The following is a 19,195-nucleotide window of genomic DNA, read 5'->3' on the forward strand; positions in this document are numbered from 1 at the left end:
ATGCCCTGTGCACAGAGTAGGCATGAGGCAGCTAGAAGCTGGGACCCTGTGTCTACAGAAGACCTCTACTTTATGGTGAAAGGAGAGGTACAGAAGGCAGTCCACACTGCTCAGGGATTATTTGACAAATGGACAGAGCTCTTCCAGCACCCCTTCACAGCTAGGAGGCAAGAAATCAGCTGGATCGCCATCAAGCTGAGAAACAACCTCTCGAGCATGGAGTGGGATCGAGAGGACCTTGAGATCATCAGCATGGTTGAAGCAAATCCTCGAAAATTCAACCTCAACATGACTGAATTGAGTATAAGAAAAACCTTTATCCAAGTACTCAGCCAGTTGTCAGGGACATGAAGGATCAGATGTGAGCTTCATCTGTGCAGGCATTAGCTGAAGAAAAACTAGACAGGCACTGCTAGGGGACAGTGGTGGCCCGAACTTGAGCTGGAACAACAGAGAAATACAGATGCCTCAACTCTGAGCTCCAGTTGGCCAGCTCCCATTTCACTGAGGAGCAGCAAGCACAGCAACAGTGGGTCTGGAACAGCAGGATGAGCAGTTGGAGCGGGTCTCTGGCAGCGTAGGGGTGCTGAAGTCCCAGCACATTGGAGGGGAGCTGGAGGAACAGGCTGTATATAGATTCCTTTTTTTTTTTTTTTTTTTTTAAGATTTATTTATTTATGATAGACATAGAAAGAGAGAGAGGCAGAGACACAGGAGGAGGGAGAAGCAGGCTCCATGCCAGGAGCCTGATGTGGGACTCGATCCCGGGACTCCAGGATCGCGCCCTGGGCCAAAGGCAGGCGCTAAACCGCTGAGCCACCCAGGGATCCCCTGTATATAGATTCCTTGAGCGGATTCCTGGAGTGTTGCTGAGAATGGGAACCTGAGACAGATAGGGTTCTGTAAACTCCCTGGAGATTTGGGCACCGAAGAGGGTAGGCCATAAACTGCCTTCATTTTATCATCCCATGACTCCTCTGCTCCATCAAACAGAACTTCTTGCTCTGCATCTTAAACTTTAACTTAATTTTTAAAAGTGTGTAAATTTAACTTCAATTAATAAAAAAAAAAAAACTTCCATTTTGGAAGAATGGCAAAATTTTACTGAAAGTGATGTAGCACTGCAAGAGCCATTATGAGCAACATTCCACTTAAACAAGACTGCTCATTTAAGAAACTGGCACTTGAACAGTGTGGTACTGGCACAAAAACAGACACATAGATGAATGGAACAGAATAGAGAACCCAGAAGTGGACCCTGAACTTTATGGTCAACTAATATTCGATAAAGCAGGAAAGACTATCCATTGGAAGAAAGACAGTCTCTTCAATAAATGGTGCTGAGAAAATTGGACATCCACATGCAGAAGAATGAAACTAGACCACTCTCTTGCACCATACACAAAGATAAACTCAAAATGGATGAAAGATCTAAATGTGAGACAAGATTCCATCAAAATCCTAGAGGAGAACACGGGCAACACCCTTTTTGAACTCGGCCATAGTAACTTCTTGCAAGATACATCCACGAAGGCAAAAGAAACAAAAGCAAAAATGAACTATTGGGACTTCATCAAGATAAGAAGCTTTTGCACAGCAAAGGATACAGTCACCAAAACTCAAAGACAACCTACAGAATGGGAGAAGATATTTGCAAATGACCTATCAGATAAAGGGCTAGTATCCAAGATCTAAACTCAACAGCAAAGAAACAAACAACCCAATCATGAAATGGGCAAAAGACATGAAGAGAAATCTCACAGAGGAAGACATAGACATGGCCAACACGCACATGAGAAAATGCTCTACATCACTTGCCATCAGGGAAATACAAATCAAAACCACAATGAGATCCCACCTCACACCGGTGAGAATGGGGAAAATTAACAAGGCAGGAAACCACAAATGTTGGAGAGGATGCGGAGAAAAGGGAACCCTCTTACACTGTTGGTGGGAATGTGAACTGGTGCAGCCACTCTGGAAAACTGTGTGGAGGTTCCTCAAAGAGTTAAAAATAGACCTGCCCTACGACCCAGCAATTGCATTGTTGGGATTTACCCCAAAGATACAGATGCAATGAAACGCCGGGACACCTGCACCCCGATGTTTCTAGCAGCAATGTCCACAATAGCCAAACTGTGGAAGGAGCCTCGGTGTCCATCGAAAGATGAGCGGATAAAGAAGATGTGGTCTGTGTATACAATGGAATATTACTCAGCCATTAGAAACGACAAATACCCACCATTTGCTTCAACGTGGATGGAACTGGAGGGTATGATGCTGAGTGAAGTAAGTCAATCGGAGAAGGACAAACATTATATGGTCTCATTCATTTGGGGAATATAAATAATAGTGAAAGGGAATAGAAGGGAAGGGAGAAGAAATGTGTGGGAAATATCAGAAAGGGAGACAGAACATAAAGACTCCTAACTCTGGGAAACGAACTAGGGGTGGTGGAAGGGGAGGAGGGCGGGGGGTGGGGGTGAGTGGGTAACAGGCACTGGGGGTTATTCTGTATGTTGGTAAATTGAACACCAATAAAAAATAAATTAAAAACAAAAAACAAAACAAAACAAAAAAACAAAACAAACAAAAAAAAGAAACTGGCACTTGAGAGATGCACAAGAGATTCCAAGCTGAATAAACAAAATAGAATACCTACTTTAATTGATATGCAGAAACTTCCTAAAGGCTTCAAGATTCCAAAATAGCCTCACTAAAAGACTCATCACAAAAGGCTAATGAAAGATTAAAAAGGCAAGGGAAGGGAGAAGAAATGGGTAGGAAATATCAGAAAGGGAGACAGAACATGAAGACTCCTAACTCTGGGAAATGAACTAGGGGTGGTGGAAGGGGAGGAAGGCGGGGGGTGGGGGTGAATGGGTGACGGGCACTGAGGGGGGCATTTGACGGGATGAGCACTGGGTGTTATTCTGTATGTTGACAAATTGAACACCAATAAAAAATAAATTTATTATTATAAAAAAAAAAAGGCAAGAAGTACCAAAAATGCAAGGTGAGGATAGCCAATGTGATTCCTACCACTTCCGTGCAATCTCTTTTCACCTGAGTGCTCACATTTTACTAAGTTCTCTGTCTGAACTGCCTTTCACCCCTTAAGAGGCTACTAAACAGTTACCTTTTAAGATTTATGTATTCATTTTAGAGAGAGAGGGAGAGCATGTGAGCGGCACAGAGGAGGGGCAGAGGGAGAGGGAGAGAAACACTCAAGCAGACTCCTTGCTGAATGGGGAGCCCCATGCTGGGTTGGATCATGACCTGAGCTGAAATTAAGAGTCAGCAATTAAAAAAAAAAAAAAAAGAGTCAGCGATTAACTGACTTAGCCACTCAAACACCCCTAGACAAACCCAGGTATCCTCATTCAAAGTTACAGAATTGCAGGGGTGCCGGGGTGGCTCAGTGGTTAAGCATCTGCCTTTGGCTCAGGGTGTGATCCTGGAGTCCCGGGATCAAGTCCCACATCGGGCTCCCTGCATGGAGCCTGCTTCTCCCTCTGCCTGTGTCTCTGCCTCTCTGTGTCTCTCATGAATAAATAATCTTTCAAACCAAAACAAAGTTACAGAATTTCCTACACCTATAGAGGAAACTCAAAAGCTTTTGAAGAGTGTGGAGTCGCCACCCAGGCCTGTGACTCTGGGCTGCCAGATCTCTATCAGCTTGTGCACTTGTTGGCAGGTCCTTGGGAAGCCCAGGTGGATTCAGAAAGCAAGATGGCAAATGAATTCGAGTGATGAATTAGAGATCCTCAACCAGAAGTGGCTGGCAGAATCTTTTTATAGGCTATTCCTAGAGTCTTAACTGCTTGCACTGATTGGTGTGTAAAACAAACATGCAGACAAAATAAAGATAAATCTGTGGCAGGTTTTAGAGCCCTTTTGGAAGGCCTTTTTCTATGGCATGTGGGGTTCCATACAATAAATCAGGTCACCCAGCCTGCCCTTTCTGTAAATGAACCATCTCCTGAAATCAGTAGTTGAAAATAAGGCAGGAGGCCACTGCCTGATTGAACTGTAACCATAGATGAACAATTTGAAAGGACCCTGAGCAAAATCACAAAAATCCATCAAGCTAATGGCTCCATGGCTATAACATCTTCAAGGCCACAAACTCAAAATAACACCTCTCCCACTGCACTCTCCTAGGGCTCCATCATCAGAAAAACGCTGGTCCAAAGAGTAATGCCTCAGGTATAAGACACTGGGACACTGGAAAAGAGATTGCCTTCAAAGGTCCTATGTGAATTCTCAAATGTCCTCATGTCTACCTTCAAAGGAGGGACCCCATAGGGGCCCCACCACAGATGACGGCTCTAAGGGGTTCTCCAGTAAATTATTGCCAATAATTCTCTTGAATAGCCTAGGGGAAACTAAAATCAAAATTAATGGGATACCTTGTCAAATTCTAGTTGAGAGATGCTTTCTACTTTGAACCCCCCCCTCATAAAACAACAAATCCCTCAGAGTAAACAGACTTTTTTTTTTTTTAATTTATTTATGATAGTCACAGAGAGAGAAAGAGAGGCAGAGACACAGGCAGAGGGAGAAGCAGGTTCCATGCACCGGGAACCCGACGTGCGACTCGATCTCGGGTCTCCAGGATCGTGCCCTGGACCAAAGGCAGGCACTAAACTGCTGCGCCACCCAGGGATCCCAAATCCCTCAGAGTAAAGAGGAAGTTTCCATGGTAGAGTCATCTAACAAAGTCCAGAGAGAATCATCACCATCAGTACAAATGGCTCTGGGACCTTTTCCTGAAAAACACTTACTATATGATACAGCCCCAGTCCCCAGGCAGAGATTTTCTGCTAAATTAAAAGGGGGAAAAAAAAGGGCATATGTTGGGCACCTGGGTGGCTCATTTGGGTAAGTGTTCAACTCTTGATTTCAGCTCAGGTGGCGATCTCAGGATTGTGGAATTGAGGCCTGCTTGGGGTTCCTCTCTCAGCAGAGTCTCTTTCCCTCTCCCTCTGCCCCTCCCCTCTCTGCCCACTTTTGTGTGTGTACTCTCTCTCAATCTCTCTAATAAATAAATAAATAAATCTTTAAAAAAATAAAAAATAAAAGGACTATTATATTTTGCCTCCAATGAAGACTTCATATTAGAATTCCTGATCAAGTTTAACCTGATCTTCTATGTTCCTTACAGTCTGTCCTTGACACAGAAGAAGAATTCAAAAACAGTCCACTAATTTAATTGAGGTGCCTAAAAACCTGTGGGCTACTTCTTTTTTTAGAGATTTATTTCAGAGACAGAGACAGAGACAGCACAAGTGGAAGGGTCAGAGGTAGAGAGAGAGAATCTCAAGCAGACTCTGTGTTCAGCATGGAGCTGGATGCAGGGCTACATCCCATGATCCTGAGATCATGACCTGAGCTGAAGTCAGTAGTCAGATGCTTAACTCATTGCACCACTCAGAAACCCCTGTGGCCTACTTCTACTGCTGACATTGGAAGAATAAAAAGTGCAGAACCTATACAGATTCAGATAGATATAACCAAACCTCCCCCTACATTACATCAATTCAGACCTGAGGCCACACAAAGCCTCACATCCAGAGAAGAAGGCCTAATCGCCCAGGGGCTTGTCATTCCCTGTACCTGTCCCTGCAACATTCCTGATCTTGCTGGATCATAAATCCAATGCACAAGGATAACCGTGTGTCCAGGACTTAAGATCAATTAATAAGACAGTTATTTCCCATTTCCCAGTTATTCTGCACCCAAGGTCCCTATTGTTAGTTCTACTGTTACAGGATTTCTTTTCCTTCAGTGCCCATGGTTCTCAGTCATGCTACTTCAAAGGATGAAGAGGTAGACCAGACAAAGGGTGGTGGGCAGCAGAGCAGTTTATTAAGTGATAGTAAAGTTTATTGAGTGATAGTACAAAGTCCCCAAAGAGGGAGGGAACCCAAAAGGGTTGCTGATTTGGCATTTAGATCTAGGGGGTTTTATGGGCTTATTGGTGGGCTATTTTAATCTGATTAATCCTCCGTGCACCTGTCACCCAATCAAGTTTTTGTTACTTTATTTGGAACAACCAACAATATAAATGGACAATCATGCCTCAAGCATTCACTGAAGCCCATTCTTATTTCTCCCAAGTACTTTGTAGGGAAGGAGAAAGTCTTCCTCTACCCTCTAAGATCTCCCAGCTGAACTAATTGAATTTACAGGAGACAGATTAGCAAGAGAAAAAAATGCAAGGTTTTATTACATGCTCAGGGAGGACCAATGATGAAATTGAGGCCCAAAGAAATGACCAAGGCAGGCAGTGTTCATACATTTTAGACAAAGAGGCAATAAATTTGTGAGGAATTTACAGGATAAAGAAAGCAGGTGTTTGGCTGCTTTAATTAGGAGAGAATTTTAAGCAACAGTTGAGGTAATAAATTAGGGGAAAGGTAACGATTTGCTTCTACAGTTTTCACAACTTTAAAGTTCTTGTCTCTGGTGATAGGGATGTCTTTGTATTTCTTAGTACAAAGATGATATTTTTTATCCGAGAGATTTGTTTCTTGTTTGGAGGGAACAGAGGAGGCTCCAAGTGTTCTTACACCAGTTGTTTCCTAAGTAACTTTCATTTAAAATAACCAATATACTGGGACACCTGGGTTGCTCAGTGGTTGAACCCGGGGTCCTGGGATCAAGTTCTACATCAGACCCCCCGCAGGGAGCCTGCTTCTCCCTCTGCCTGTGTCTCTGCCTCTCTCAGTGTGTCTCTCATGAATAGATAAATAAAGTCTTTAAAAAATAAAATAATCAATATGCCAAAGTGGCTCATTTTAGGGTGGCCTGCCCTTGATCCCTGCAACTTCAAGATTTAAGTACTCCTGTTCTCTAAGAAATCCACCCATTTACGATATGTAGATACCTTCTTGCTGTGGTCCTTTGCCAAAGAGGCGTCCATGTATTTGCTGCAACAGTTAGCTGAAAAGGATGCAGAGTCTCTGAGGAAAAATCACAATTATTTCTAGATATTATTCATTACCTAGGTCAGAGTCTAAGCCAGCTGTCTCTAAAAAGAATCCAAGTAATCCAGGAATTGTCTACACCTACAACAAAACCACAGCTTTGTAGATTCCTAGGCCTGGCTGGATGTTGTAGACTGTGGGTTTCTGATTTTTCTCTATCAACTTCTGTACTCTGGCCTACCTAAAATTTCCATCCCTGAATCGCTTCCTTGGGAAGATAAACATGAGCTTTATAAGACTAAAATAAACTCTGTAAGAACTGCCTGCTTTAAAGCTACCTAAGTATTCAAAATCTTTTACTTTATTTGTCCATGAAAGGGATAATCAAGCTTTGGGAATGCTCAGGCAAGAAAGCAGTAATAGACAAAGACCTTTACAGCATACTTGATTCTGTTGCCCGTGTATCCTAGTTGTCTTAAGGCTCCAGCCTCAGCTACGAGTTAGTGCAAGCTCAGCAGATTTAACCTTAGAAGATGACATTTATTTGCAAACTTCACACATTGTCCAAAGTCTTCTTCAACGTTAAGAAGTTGATGCACTCAACATCTCTTTGCAAGTAACTTCCTATGAGATCCCTCTGCTTTTACCTCCTAATCTACTTAAATGTTGCAACATTACTACCTTTACCTGATGGTGAGCCTCATGACTGAGGGAGTAACGTCCAATTTTAACAGTAAGTCCTGATTTACAAGACACCCCTTAAATGAATCCTCATCGAATCTCGTTCATTGCTGTAGAAATGAAAAAGGGAATTGCTCTGCTGTTTGTGCTGTGACTACCCAGCATGACCTACTCAGAAGGGGAGAGCTCCTACGAACCCGACCAACCCAATGAGCAGAGCTCCATGCCTTGATCCAAGTGTGCCAGCTACCAGAAGGACAAACTGTTAATATTTATACTGACAACCATATGCCTTTGGGGTCATTCATAATTTGGAGATGTATTAGAAACAAAGGAGATTTTCTCACATCCTCTGGGACTCCAATTAAAAATGGGCAATAAGTAAATGATCTTCTTCCTGCTATTCCCTTTCTGAAATTGCTATCCTCACAATTGAGACTCACACTGAAACGACTGAACCTGAGCATCAGGAAAATGCCCCAGATGACTTCTATACAAAAGCAGCAGCTACAAATTCTAAAAGTTGTGGCACATTTGCATGACATCCATTCTGCTTCCGTAGAAAAATGACCCCTCTTTGCCAGACTTTTGCCATCCTGGTTTGTCCTTGTAACATGGCAATGATCTGCTCCTGAACCAGAGAAATTAAGATAGGTAAACAATGGCTGTAAATTAGACAAACAGTCAAGACTTTGGGAAAACCAAGACAGCTGCTTGGTTCTTCCCAGCTCCCTAGCAGACAAGGGAAGAACCAAAACATTCTTCGGTTTTTGCATTCATTCGTCCACTAGAGTGCATCTAATGACTCAAATTATGAATTTGGTATGGAGACTTCCATAAAATTGCAAAACCGATCTACCAGTAATGTCTGGCCTGTCAGGTCCACGATCCTGAATGAACTATGTTTGTCCCCAGAGGCCTCAGAACTCCTCCCTCTGGGCCCTCTGAACATCTGTGACCAGACTTCATTCATCTCACACTCAGTATAGGTTAACAATAGTCCTAGTATAGGACTAGCAAATAGTCCTCGTTACTATCTGAATGCTTTCCCGATGTGTTGAAGCCTTCCCCTGCCCTGCCCTCCCAGTGGCAAAAAATCTGTTCGAGAGTGTGTTTCCCACTTGGGATATACCTTTGTCAACATGAAAGCAAAGAACCAAAGTCAGAGGAAATACTTATTTGGGATTAAAAAATTGCAGTTTGGGAAGCAGAGACTCCAGTGATAATCAGAAAAGTGCCGTACCTGTGGGATGAAACCAGGGGTTTGGATGAGAAAGAGGACATGGAGCGAAGAGTTGGATAAGAGAAAATGAAATGGTCAAGGGGCTGAGCCGCTAACACACATTCATGGTCAATTCTATCAGTGTTAGCGAACGAAACCATCCCTGGCCTGCCTGAGTTAGCTATTCTGCGTTCAGAAAGTCCATGACATGACCCAGGTTCATGATCAGGATGACTGTTGTCCTGTTGACTTCTCAAACATTTGCTTGTGAAACAGTTGCTGCTTTGCCCAGTCCAGAGATTCTGGCCCAGTTTAAACAGACAGGAGAGGCGGTCTCTCTGTTAGGGCCACTCTGGCTCTATTCCAAAATGGTTCCAATCATGTCAATTTTTCACACCTTCTGCAATCTCCAGTAACCAAGACACCAATTCAGCAGGCAAATCACACGAGCCTTAACAAAAGTCTTGCAAACATCTCAGAATTATCACTGACCCTGTCACCCTCAGTCAGCGGGTGATGTCGAGACAACTAATGGGATCCTCAAGCTTAACATTTTGAAACTTGTCCAAACTACTGAACTCCCCTGGCCTTTGGTCTTGCTGATTATTTCGGGCAAGGTTATTTGTTATGGGAATCAGTACCCACAAGAGACCACATGATTTCTGACACAAACTACAAGTCCAGAAGTCTTCCTAAAACCACCCTCAGGAAACAAACAAGCGGTGGTGGAAAGGGAGGTGGGCGGGGGATGGGGGTGACTGGGTGACGGGCACTGAGGGGGGCACTTGATGGGATGAGCACTGGGTGTTATGCTATATGTTGGCAAATTGAACTCCGATTAAAAAAAGAATATGTAAAAAAAAAACCACCCTCAGCTTGGATAATTTGCTAGAAAAATTCACTGAACGCTGTTTTAGTTGTGGTTTATTACAGGGAAAGGATACAGATAAGGTTAACTAAGAGAAGGGGTGCATAGGGCAGAGTCCAATCATGAAGCTTCAGGCTGTCCTCTTCTGTGGAACCACAGACAATGGCATTATCTCCTACCAGCCACAGAATATGACGGTATGCAGAGAGTAAGTGATGAGACCAGTAGGAAAGTCCCCCCAAGTCTTCAGTGTCCAGGGTACTTATGGGAGCTCGGTCACACACTGCACTGCACAGGTGATCGACCTTTCATCCCCAGTCCCTGCCGGGTGTGGATGAAGACTGTGGTCTCCAGTTTATCTGACAGCATGGCCCACAGCCCCTGTCTTAAGTCTCATTGTTAGATTGCCTTGTGGCCAAAGTCCCCAGGCAAAGAGAGACATTTCTACAGGCAGGACATTGTGGGGGCCTGGATACACCTCCCAGACCTCTCTCTGGGTGAAGTTAATCCTCACTATATATCTTACTTACAGAGACCAGTAAGTGATTTCTTTGCATGGCCTTCCCTGGGTTAAACACACAACTCTTGCCCCAACATTCACACCACCACTTATTACCCACCATCAAGCCTAAAACCTCTGCTTCTTCCCCTCCCTCTCCCTCTCCTTCTGTTGTTCCCCCTGCTTGTGCTCTCAATCTCTCTCTCTGTCAAATAAGTAAATAAATAAATCTTTTTTTAAAGATTTTATTTATTTATTCATGAGAGACACAGAGAGAGAGAGAGACAGAGACAGAGACACAGGCAGAGGGAGAAGCAGGCTCCATGCAGGGACCCCAATGTGGGACTCGATCCCAGGACCCAGGATGACACCCTGAGCCGAAGGCAGACGCTCAACTGCTGAGCCACCCAAGCATCCCCAAGCAAATCTTTTTTTAAAAAGCTTTTAAATAATAAAATCTATGTTATCTCTTATTTTTATCTGTTTATGCTTTTGCTTATTGTTTCTTCCCTCCATTAAGAATGTAAGCCTCATGAGAGCAGGAAATTTTCTCTTCTTTATTCATCCCTGCATCACCTGCTTCTAGAACTGCACCATCCAGTACCAGAGCCACTAGCCACTTGTGGCTCATGAGCACCAGAATAGTGGCTATCCCCAAATTGACATATGCAATAAGGGTGAAATAGACACTGAATTTTAAAGACTTCATATTTTAAAAAATGCAAAATATCTCATTAATAATTTATAGTATTGGTTATATGTTGAAATGATATTTGGGACGTACTGGGTTGTATAAAATATATTATTGAAATATATTTCAACTGTTTCTTTTTTATAAACTTCTTTAATGTGGCTGTTAGAAAATTAAAATTACATATATGGCAGGGTGCCTGGGTGGCTCAGTCAGTTAAGTCTGCCTTCAGCACAGGTCATGATCTTAGGGTCCCAGGATTGAGTCACATCAGGCTCCCTGCTCAGTGGGGAGTCTACTTCTCTCTTTCCTCCTTGGCTCCTGCTCTCTATCTCTCTCTCTCTCTCAAATAAATAAAATATTTAAAAAATAAAATAAAATAAAATTATATATGTGACTCAAATTGGAGACTTGCAATATATATCAGCACTGAACTGAAGAGACGTTAGCAAACTTTTTTCTGTAAAGGATTAAACAGTAAATACTTTAGGTTTCATGGGCCATATGATCTCTGTTCAGCCCTGCCGTTGAGGCATGAGAGCAGCCATAGACAATATTTAAACAAACAGGTATGGCTCTATTCCAATAAAACCTTATTTATCAAAACAAGCAGCCTCACAATTTGGCCTATGAGCATAGTTTGTGATCTGTGATCTAGAATATTGTGTAGTCCATAGTAAATATTCAGCAAATATTGAGTAAATGGATAAAAAGAAGGCTAATACGACAGAGCATGGTGAGCCAGAGGCAGCCTGGTTAGCTTGTGTCGAAGAATGTAGGGCCAATCGCATGTGGATTATATTTTATGCCATTGGAAGGCTCTAAGCAGGATAGTGATAAAATGTGATAGGCAGAAAGAGAAACAAAAATGACATTGTAATACAATTATTTTGTGTTTTATTTATTTTTCTTTTTTTTAAGACCATTTATTTATTTATTTATTTTGACAGAGAGAGAGCGTGAGCACAAGCAGGGGAAACAGCAGAAGGAGAGAGAGAGGAAGAAGCAGTTTCCCCACTGAGCAGGGAGCCCGATGCGGGGCTCTATCCCAGGACCCTGGGATCATGACCTGAACCAAAGGCAGACGCTCAACCACTGAGCCACCCAGGCGCCCCGTTTTTATTGTTTTTAAAGATTTTATTTGAGAGACAGCACATGTGTGCACAAGAGTGGGGGGAGGGGCAGAAGGAGAGGAACAAGCAGACTCCCCACTCAACAGGGAGTGGGATCCTAGGACCCTGAGATCATGACCTGAGCCAAAGGCAGACAGACGCCCAACTGAACAACCCAGGTGCCCCATTTGTGTTGTATTTATTTACAGTATTTCTTAACTGGTTAGTCTTTGAGAGAAAGGTATGAACTGAGTATTTGTGTCTCTAACCCCAAATTTGTATGTGGAAGTCCAAACCCCCAATGTGATGGTATTTGCAGAGGTGGCCTTTGGAAGGTAATTAGGGTTAGATGAGGTCATGAGGGTGGGGCCCAATTGACAGGGTTAGTGTCTCTATAAGAAGGAGCTCTCCTTGCACCCCTCCCCTCCACTGCCCTGAGAGGACACAGCAAGAAGGTTGGCATCTGCAAGCTAGGAAGAGGCTCTCACCAAAAAACCAAAACTTGACCTTGGATTTCCCAGTCTCCAGAACTGTGAGAAATAAATTCCTGTTGTTTAAGCCGCCCGGTCCCTGGTATTTTATTATGGCAGCCCACACTAATAGACAAGCTATTGATTTTTTTTTTTTTTTTGCCCACTTTGTAATCAGCCACCTGGTGACATTCTATATTCCACTCAAGAGCAATTAGACCAGACTGAATAAAAACAAACATAATTCATCCACTCTCCTGGCCATGATCGCTTTAGACCTGAGAAAGCATTCCTTCTATACGGCTGTTCCCCAGAAATATTCCCCTTCCTTATTTGTGGCTAAACTGGAGGGATAATGGTTTCTATAAATGAATAATACATTTAGCAGTATAATCTCTCATATGTTCTTTCTCCCATCTCTTCTTCTAATCTGATTAGCATGCATGAAAGTGAGAGAACGAGTGAACTCTGCTGTGCAGTAACACTGGCAGAGCAAGAAGATATAATCCAGTACCAGCTAGAAAATCTTAGAAGGCTATTCATACTCTTGCTGTCAAGAGGAGAATGTGTTGGAATAAAAAAATTTTCTTCTACCGAGTTAGGTTCAGTACTGGGGGTCTGTGAATTAATCAACAGCAGACACAGTAAGAGGGAAGAAGCCAAAGCTTTACCAGGGACCCTTTTGTGTATTGGCTCCCCAGATATCCAGGGACAGAGGTTTATAAGCCCTCTTGGTAAGGAGAAAGAACTTCTATGGAATAAATGCTTCCATAGTTTACTAGTTTACATAGTTTTAGATAAAGTTTACTTAAGCAATTACTTATCCTGGTGATAATGGTTAGTCTCCTTTCTTGCTGTAAACCTCCCAGAGAGGGAGGATCTATGGCAACTGGATTTTTCAGGAGGTCCTGCTTTCATCTGCCAAAGAAGCTTAGATGAGGTTTTTCTGTGGCTGCTGTGCATTCAGATGTTTTGAGCTTAAAATCATCCTGATGCTACTGAGGTCCATTTTTAACCCCTCCAGGTGCAAAACCATTCATGTAATGAGACCTTTTCAAAGGGCATTTCCTATCTCAGAGATTTTAGTCAAAGCTTCCTGGGTAAGAAAAATGTACCCAGGAGCCACCCCACCCCCAACCCCCACCCCTCGCCGTGTGAAACAAAGCACAAGACTTACAGAAAGTTGGCCACTAAATTGGTTTTTGACCTTTAGTCCAACACGTGCCAGCAGGCAGAAGTTTCAGACTAGAAGTGAAACTGGAAAGAGGTTTTCTTTTAATATGCTTTTTCAAAAAAGATTTTATTTATTCATGAGAGACACAGAAAGAGGCAGAGACATAGGCAGAGGGAGAAGCAGGCTCCTTGTGGGGAGCCTGATGTGGGACTCGATCCCAGGATCCCAGGATCATGACCTGAGCTAAAGGCAGATGCTCACCACTAAGCCACCCAGCTGCCCCTGGAAAGAGGGTTTCTTGAAGGAAAGTGTTGTCCTGCTCCCACCTCAGGTCTGATAGGGGCCTTTAAGAGCACCCCTGGGGAGCCTGGCCCCTGGGCTGAGTGGAGAGTAGGAGGCAAGAGGGCTGAAGGTGTCCTGCAGCACACTCGAGATGCGTATGCAGGTGGGGAGATGGCGTAAGCAGGCGTCTTGGGGTCATGTCGCCCTGTTTAGGGAATGGCCTTCCCATGGGTGGCATCTGTAGCATACCCACAGGGCAGTCCAAATGAGGAAGAGCCAACGTTTGGGCATAGGACCGTTCCAGAGGCCACCACCAACATTTTTCCTGCCCTGTGTCTCTCCTCCCTCTCCTTCCTACACCCTGAGTCTGGAGCTACAGTGGATGGGTAAGGGGTAAAGGGAACCACGTCCGGAGGGGAAAGAGTGAGGTAACTGGCTATACCCTCCTTCCCTACCGAGTTTCCAAGCTGAACCAGGGCAGCTTCCCATCATCCCACCTTGTTCACCTCTCCCGCCTGCCCAGCTTGCCTGTTGTGTTCTTACCTTCCAGAGTCCAAGTTCAGGGGACAGGGCAGGGAGAGAGGGAAAGGGCAGGAGAGAGATCACAGGACTGGTACTTTCCTAAAGCATTGATTCCTGAGCTTGGCAGATGTTCAAGGCTGGATCTTTCTATCATGGGGTGTTTTGAAGGTTCTTTGAGGACCCCTTCCCAAACCCCATCCCCCTATTACTGACATGGTAGATGGACCTCCCAGCTCACTCCTGAGAATTCCCATTTAGCCACTGGACTAGAAGTTTACTCCAACAAATATTCTCTCTTTGGAGTTCCCATTGGGCTCCAGGCAGCCCCCCTGGGCAAGGACTTTGAAGAGGTCTCTCTCTACCTGGGACCCTAGTATTTTCTATTCAGACATCCTAGTCTCCTTTCTAGATCCATCCACCTGACAACAGGCTTGCTCTACCAGGGCCCACCTCTCAAGGCCTGGGAGTGGCCATGGGGAGGGGAGTTTATGGATTCCACATGGACCTGCAGCCTGGGGCATCCTCACATATACATGGTCCCCTCACAGTGCGGAACAGAACAAGGACAGGAGGAAAAGACGGGTGAGGCCAGAGTCCATTTGTATTCATGCTGCTGGTGCAAATGTTAGGGGAGGGGAGGAGGCTGATGTGTCCCCAGCAGCTCGGCAGAGAGAACAACAGGTGCTAAGATCCTCAAGTGGGAGAGAGCTTTGTGCATCTGAGGACAGGACAGGGAGTGAAGGAGAGGGTGCTGTGACGCAGGGTTAGGGACACAGATGGGGCCGCTTCGCTCAGAGCCCTGGGAGCCCTGGCGGACTTTGATCTCATCCCCAGCGCAATGGGAAGCCTTGCTGGGAATGAAAGGTAGGAAAGGGTGGCCTGGGCTGCAGCAGGGGCTCTGGAGGTGGTGTGACTGCGGATGCTCACAGTCCAGCCACACTGGAGATAAGATATTTCCATACTTGGAGGTAAGGTGGAAAGGTGAGGTGCCTGGAGCCAGGGAACCTTGTCGTGCTTCAAATTCAGCCAGTGAATTATAGTGCTTTTTTATTCATTTATTTATTTTACTTTTTCTTAATTTAAATTCAATTTGCCAACATATAGTATAACACCCAGTGCTCATCCCATCAAGTGCCCTCCTAGTGCCTGTCACCCAGTTACCCCATCCCCCGCCCACCTCCCCTTCTGAAACCCTTTGTTTCCCAGAGTTAGGAGTCTCTCGTGGTCTGTCTCCCTCTCTAATTTTTCCCAGAATTATAGTGCTTTGATCACACTCTGTTTTCCCAGCTGGACAGTAAATGCCATGACAGCACAGACAGAGCCTGTCCTGTTTACCCTGTATCCCCAGCTCCTAGCAAAGAGCCCGACGGAGAGGCTCTCATAACTATTAATTTCATGAATTGTATCTATTCCTGCATGACGAACTTCCTCAAATTTTAAGTGGCTTAAACAGTTACAATCATGGGGCACCTGGGTGGCTCAGTGGTTGAGCATCTGCCTTTGGCTCAGGTCGTGATCCCGGGGTCCCGGGATCAAGTCCCACATCTGGCTCCCTGAGGAGCTTGCTTCTCTCTCTGCCTATGTCTCTGCCTCTCTCTGTGTCTCTCATAAATAAATAAATAAAACCTTAAAAAAAAAAACAATACCAATCATTTTGTCCACAGTTCTGCAATCCGAGATAGTTCCTCTCTGCTAAGCAAAGCGTCAGCTGGAACAACTCGCCTGGGGACTGGAATACCCACTTGTAAGATGGCTTGCTCTTGTGGCTGGCAATTGATGCTGGCTGTTGGCTAGAAACTCAGCCAGTGCCGTGGGCTGGGGCCTCAGCTCGTCTCCATGTAATCTCTCTATAAGCTGCTTGGGCTTCCACACAGTGTAGCGACTGGGTTCCAATGTCCCCAGAGAAGCAGGTGGAAGCTGTGTTGCCTTCTATGGCCCAACCTCAGAAGTCATAAAGTGCCCTTCCACTAGTCCCAACTCTGCCTGGATGCAAGAGGATGAAATATAGACTCCTTTCTACCAACTGAAGGAGTGTCAGAGTTGCATTATAAGGGACATGGGATGGAATAGGACATACTGGAGTGGCCATCTTTGGAAAATGCATTCAGTCTGTCCCATGAACAAAGTCTTGTTTGGCTCAAGGGGGAAGGGATGTATGGAATTTTCTAGAAAGGTTCCCCTGTAACTGAAAGAAGATAAAACTTTGAAGTCTAGAGGGTGAATTGGCAGTTATGATGATAATTCACTTGCGTGTTCTATCTGCTTCTAACCAAAATGTAGGCTCCGTGCGGATATATATAGCTAGAAAGAGAGAGAGAGAGAGAGAGAGAGAGATCTATATATAAAATCTCCAGTGCTTAGACTAGAGCCCAGCACATAGTAGCAGTGCAAAGCATCTTGCAGAATAAATAAATGAGATGATAAGATGTAGTCTTGTAGCCACCTGGGTGGCTCAGTGCTTGAGCATCTGCCTTCAGCTCAGGTTGTGATCCTGAGTCCTGGGATCGAGTCCTGCATCAGGATCCCCGCAGGGAGCCTGCTTCTCCCTCTGCCTATGTCTCTGCTTCTCTGTGTCTCTTATGAATAAATAAATAAAGTCGTTTTTAAAAATAATAAATTAAATTAAATTAATTAAATGCAGTCTCGGGTCTGTAGAGGTGAAGTGTCACTCGAGGACGTGCTGCCACCTGCTGGGCACTAGGGGTCATGCCAGCTATTTCCAACCTTCCACTTGCCCACCTGCCTTTGGAGCTCTGCATCTCTCTTGCCAGAGGTGCTTTCCTGACCTTTATTTAGTTTTTGACAACAACCCTGACGCCTATATTGGTTTCCACTTGACCACCGAGAATTGTGAGGACCAGAAGAGTTACATACCAGGAGCATCTCTCCTGGGTGCCTCCAACATGTTCACCCCTCGCCCTCCACAGCCCTCTGCAGCCTGGAGGTGGCTTTTGGGCCAAGTCTCCAAGGGTGTCCTTGGTGAATCTGGCAGCCCCTTCTTGCTCCTTCTCTTGCTCTATGGGGCACTGAACAGGGACGCCCCCTTCCCTCCTTGAAGTGCATTCCTCCCTTGGCATCTTCCCAGACCAAATCCTCTTGTGGTTTTCTCCTGTCTCCCTGGCTGCTACTTCCTTCTGCTACTCTGCTGCAGTCCACCATCTCCCCCGTCTGTCCCTGAGCCTGCCCTTCCTGGCAGAGCTCTGGGAGAGCGCCTCTCCTGGCTGCTGCACCCCCCTTGCCCACAAAAGGCTGCCCGGTGTCTGTCCCCTGTCCAGAGGTCCAGAGGTCCAAATACCATTATCTGGACCCTGAAGACTGGCTCTGCCACCTTACCCTCATCTTGTTCAAAGTCAGCCTGTCACCCCATCTGCCAGCCCCCCTGCCCTCCGCCTAACCCCCCTTGCTGCCTCAGGGACAGCTGGGGACCGCCCCTCCTCACAGTCAAGTACACTGGACAGTCTGCCACCTCAGACAGCTCAGCAGGCACTCAGGCACCTGTAAGCTCTTTCTTTTTTTTTTCTTTTTTTTTTAATTTTTATTTATTTATGATAGTCATACAGAGAGAGAGAGAGAGGCAGAGACATAGGCAGAGGGAGAAGCAGGCTCCATGCACCGGGAGCCCGATGCAGGACTCGATCCCGGGTCTCCAGGATCACGCCCTGGGCCAAAGGCAGGCGCCAAACCGCTGCGCCACCCAGGGATCCTGTCCTGTAAGCTCTTTCACGTTTCGTCTGTTCTACCTCCTGAGAACCCCGCAGACTCAGGCCCTCAGCCCTTCCATCCCTCCTCTCTGCCACCACCAATCTTCATCACTTGGGACTTAGGCTGCTGGGACCTGCTCTCATCACCTGTCTCCTATGACCCAGACTGCTCCTGAAATAAACCCTTCGGAATGGGGCCCAAACTCTTTGCCTGGCACTCACAACTTGGCCCCATGCCCACTGTGCAAGACCACTCCCCATGCACTCAAGTCACACAGCATGTGTCACCCCATCCCCACCTGCATCGATGCCCACTCTCTTCCCTCTGCCCAGAAGCCCTTCCCTCTTAGCCCACCCCTACTGTCCAGACAGGGAAACAGAGGCTTGGAGAGCTGATACGACCTGTCCAAGATGTGAGCTGGCAAGTGAGGAGCTGGGGCTTCAGGGGAGGGCCTCCTAAACCAGCTCCTTCACTACTCCACAGGGTCCCGGCTCTGCTCAAGCCTCTGGCTCCCCATGTGTGAAATAGGAGGATGAAAGACTGGGCTCTTCCTTGTCTGACTGCCCCTAACCAGGATTTCTGGAGTCTGAGATGCTCTGAGGCTCTCTGGTGACCTGAGGGTGCCGCACATAGCTGCCTGAGACCCCAGCCCGCCGCACAGGGGAGACTGCTTAGGCCGAGCTCCAGGCTGGCTGGCTGCCCGTTGCAAGTGGGCAGGCGTGGCCTCCCGCCCGCCCTCCGCTGCTCCGGGTTCCACTCTGTGAGGTTTCTATTCCTGTGAGGCAAAGTACCACAAACTTTATTGGTCACAGTTCTGCAGCTAATCCAGAAGTCTGGCATGGCAGGGTGGGGCTCTGGGCTCTGCTCAAGGAATCAGACTGGAATGAGGCTGAGCCTCATCTGGACCCTGAAGAAAACTCCTCTTCCAAGTTCATGCAAGATGCTGCCGGAATCCAGTTCCTGCCATTGTTAAGACACAGGTCCCCATTTCCTTGCTGTCCCCCTGGAGCCTCTCTGTTCCTTAAGGCACCACATTGCTG

At 45.7% G+C, this 19,195-nt stretch overlaps 1 pseudogene; it reads left to right on the forward strand.

Moving 5' to 3' along the window:
• The window catches only part of LOC140613733 (syntaxin-6-like), a 25,512-nt pseudogene continuing 6,317 nt past the window's right edge, over positions 1 to 19,195 (forward strand).

The sequence above is a fragment of the Canis lupus genome, chromosome 22 (assembly GCF_048164855.1).
Source record: "Canis lupus baileyi chromosome 22, mCanLup2.hap1, whole genome shotgun sequence".
NCBI classification, from domain to species: Eukaryota; Metazoa; Chordata; class Mammalia; order Carnivora; family Canidae; genus Canis; species Canis lupus.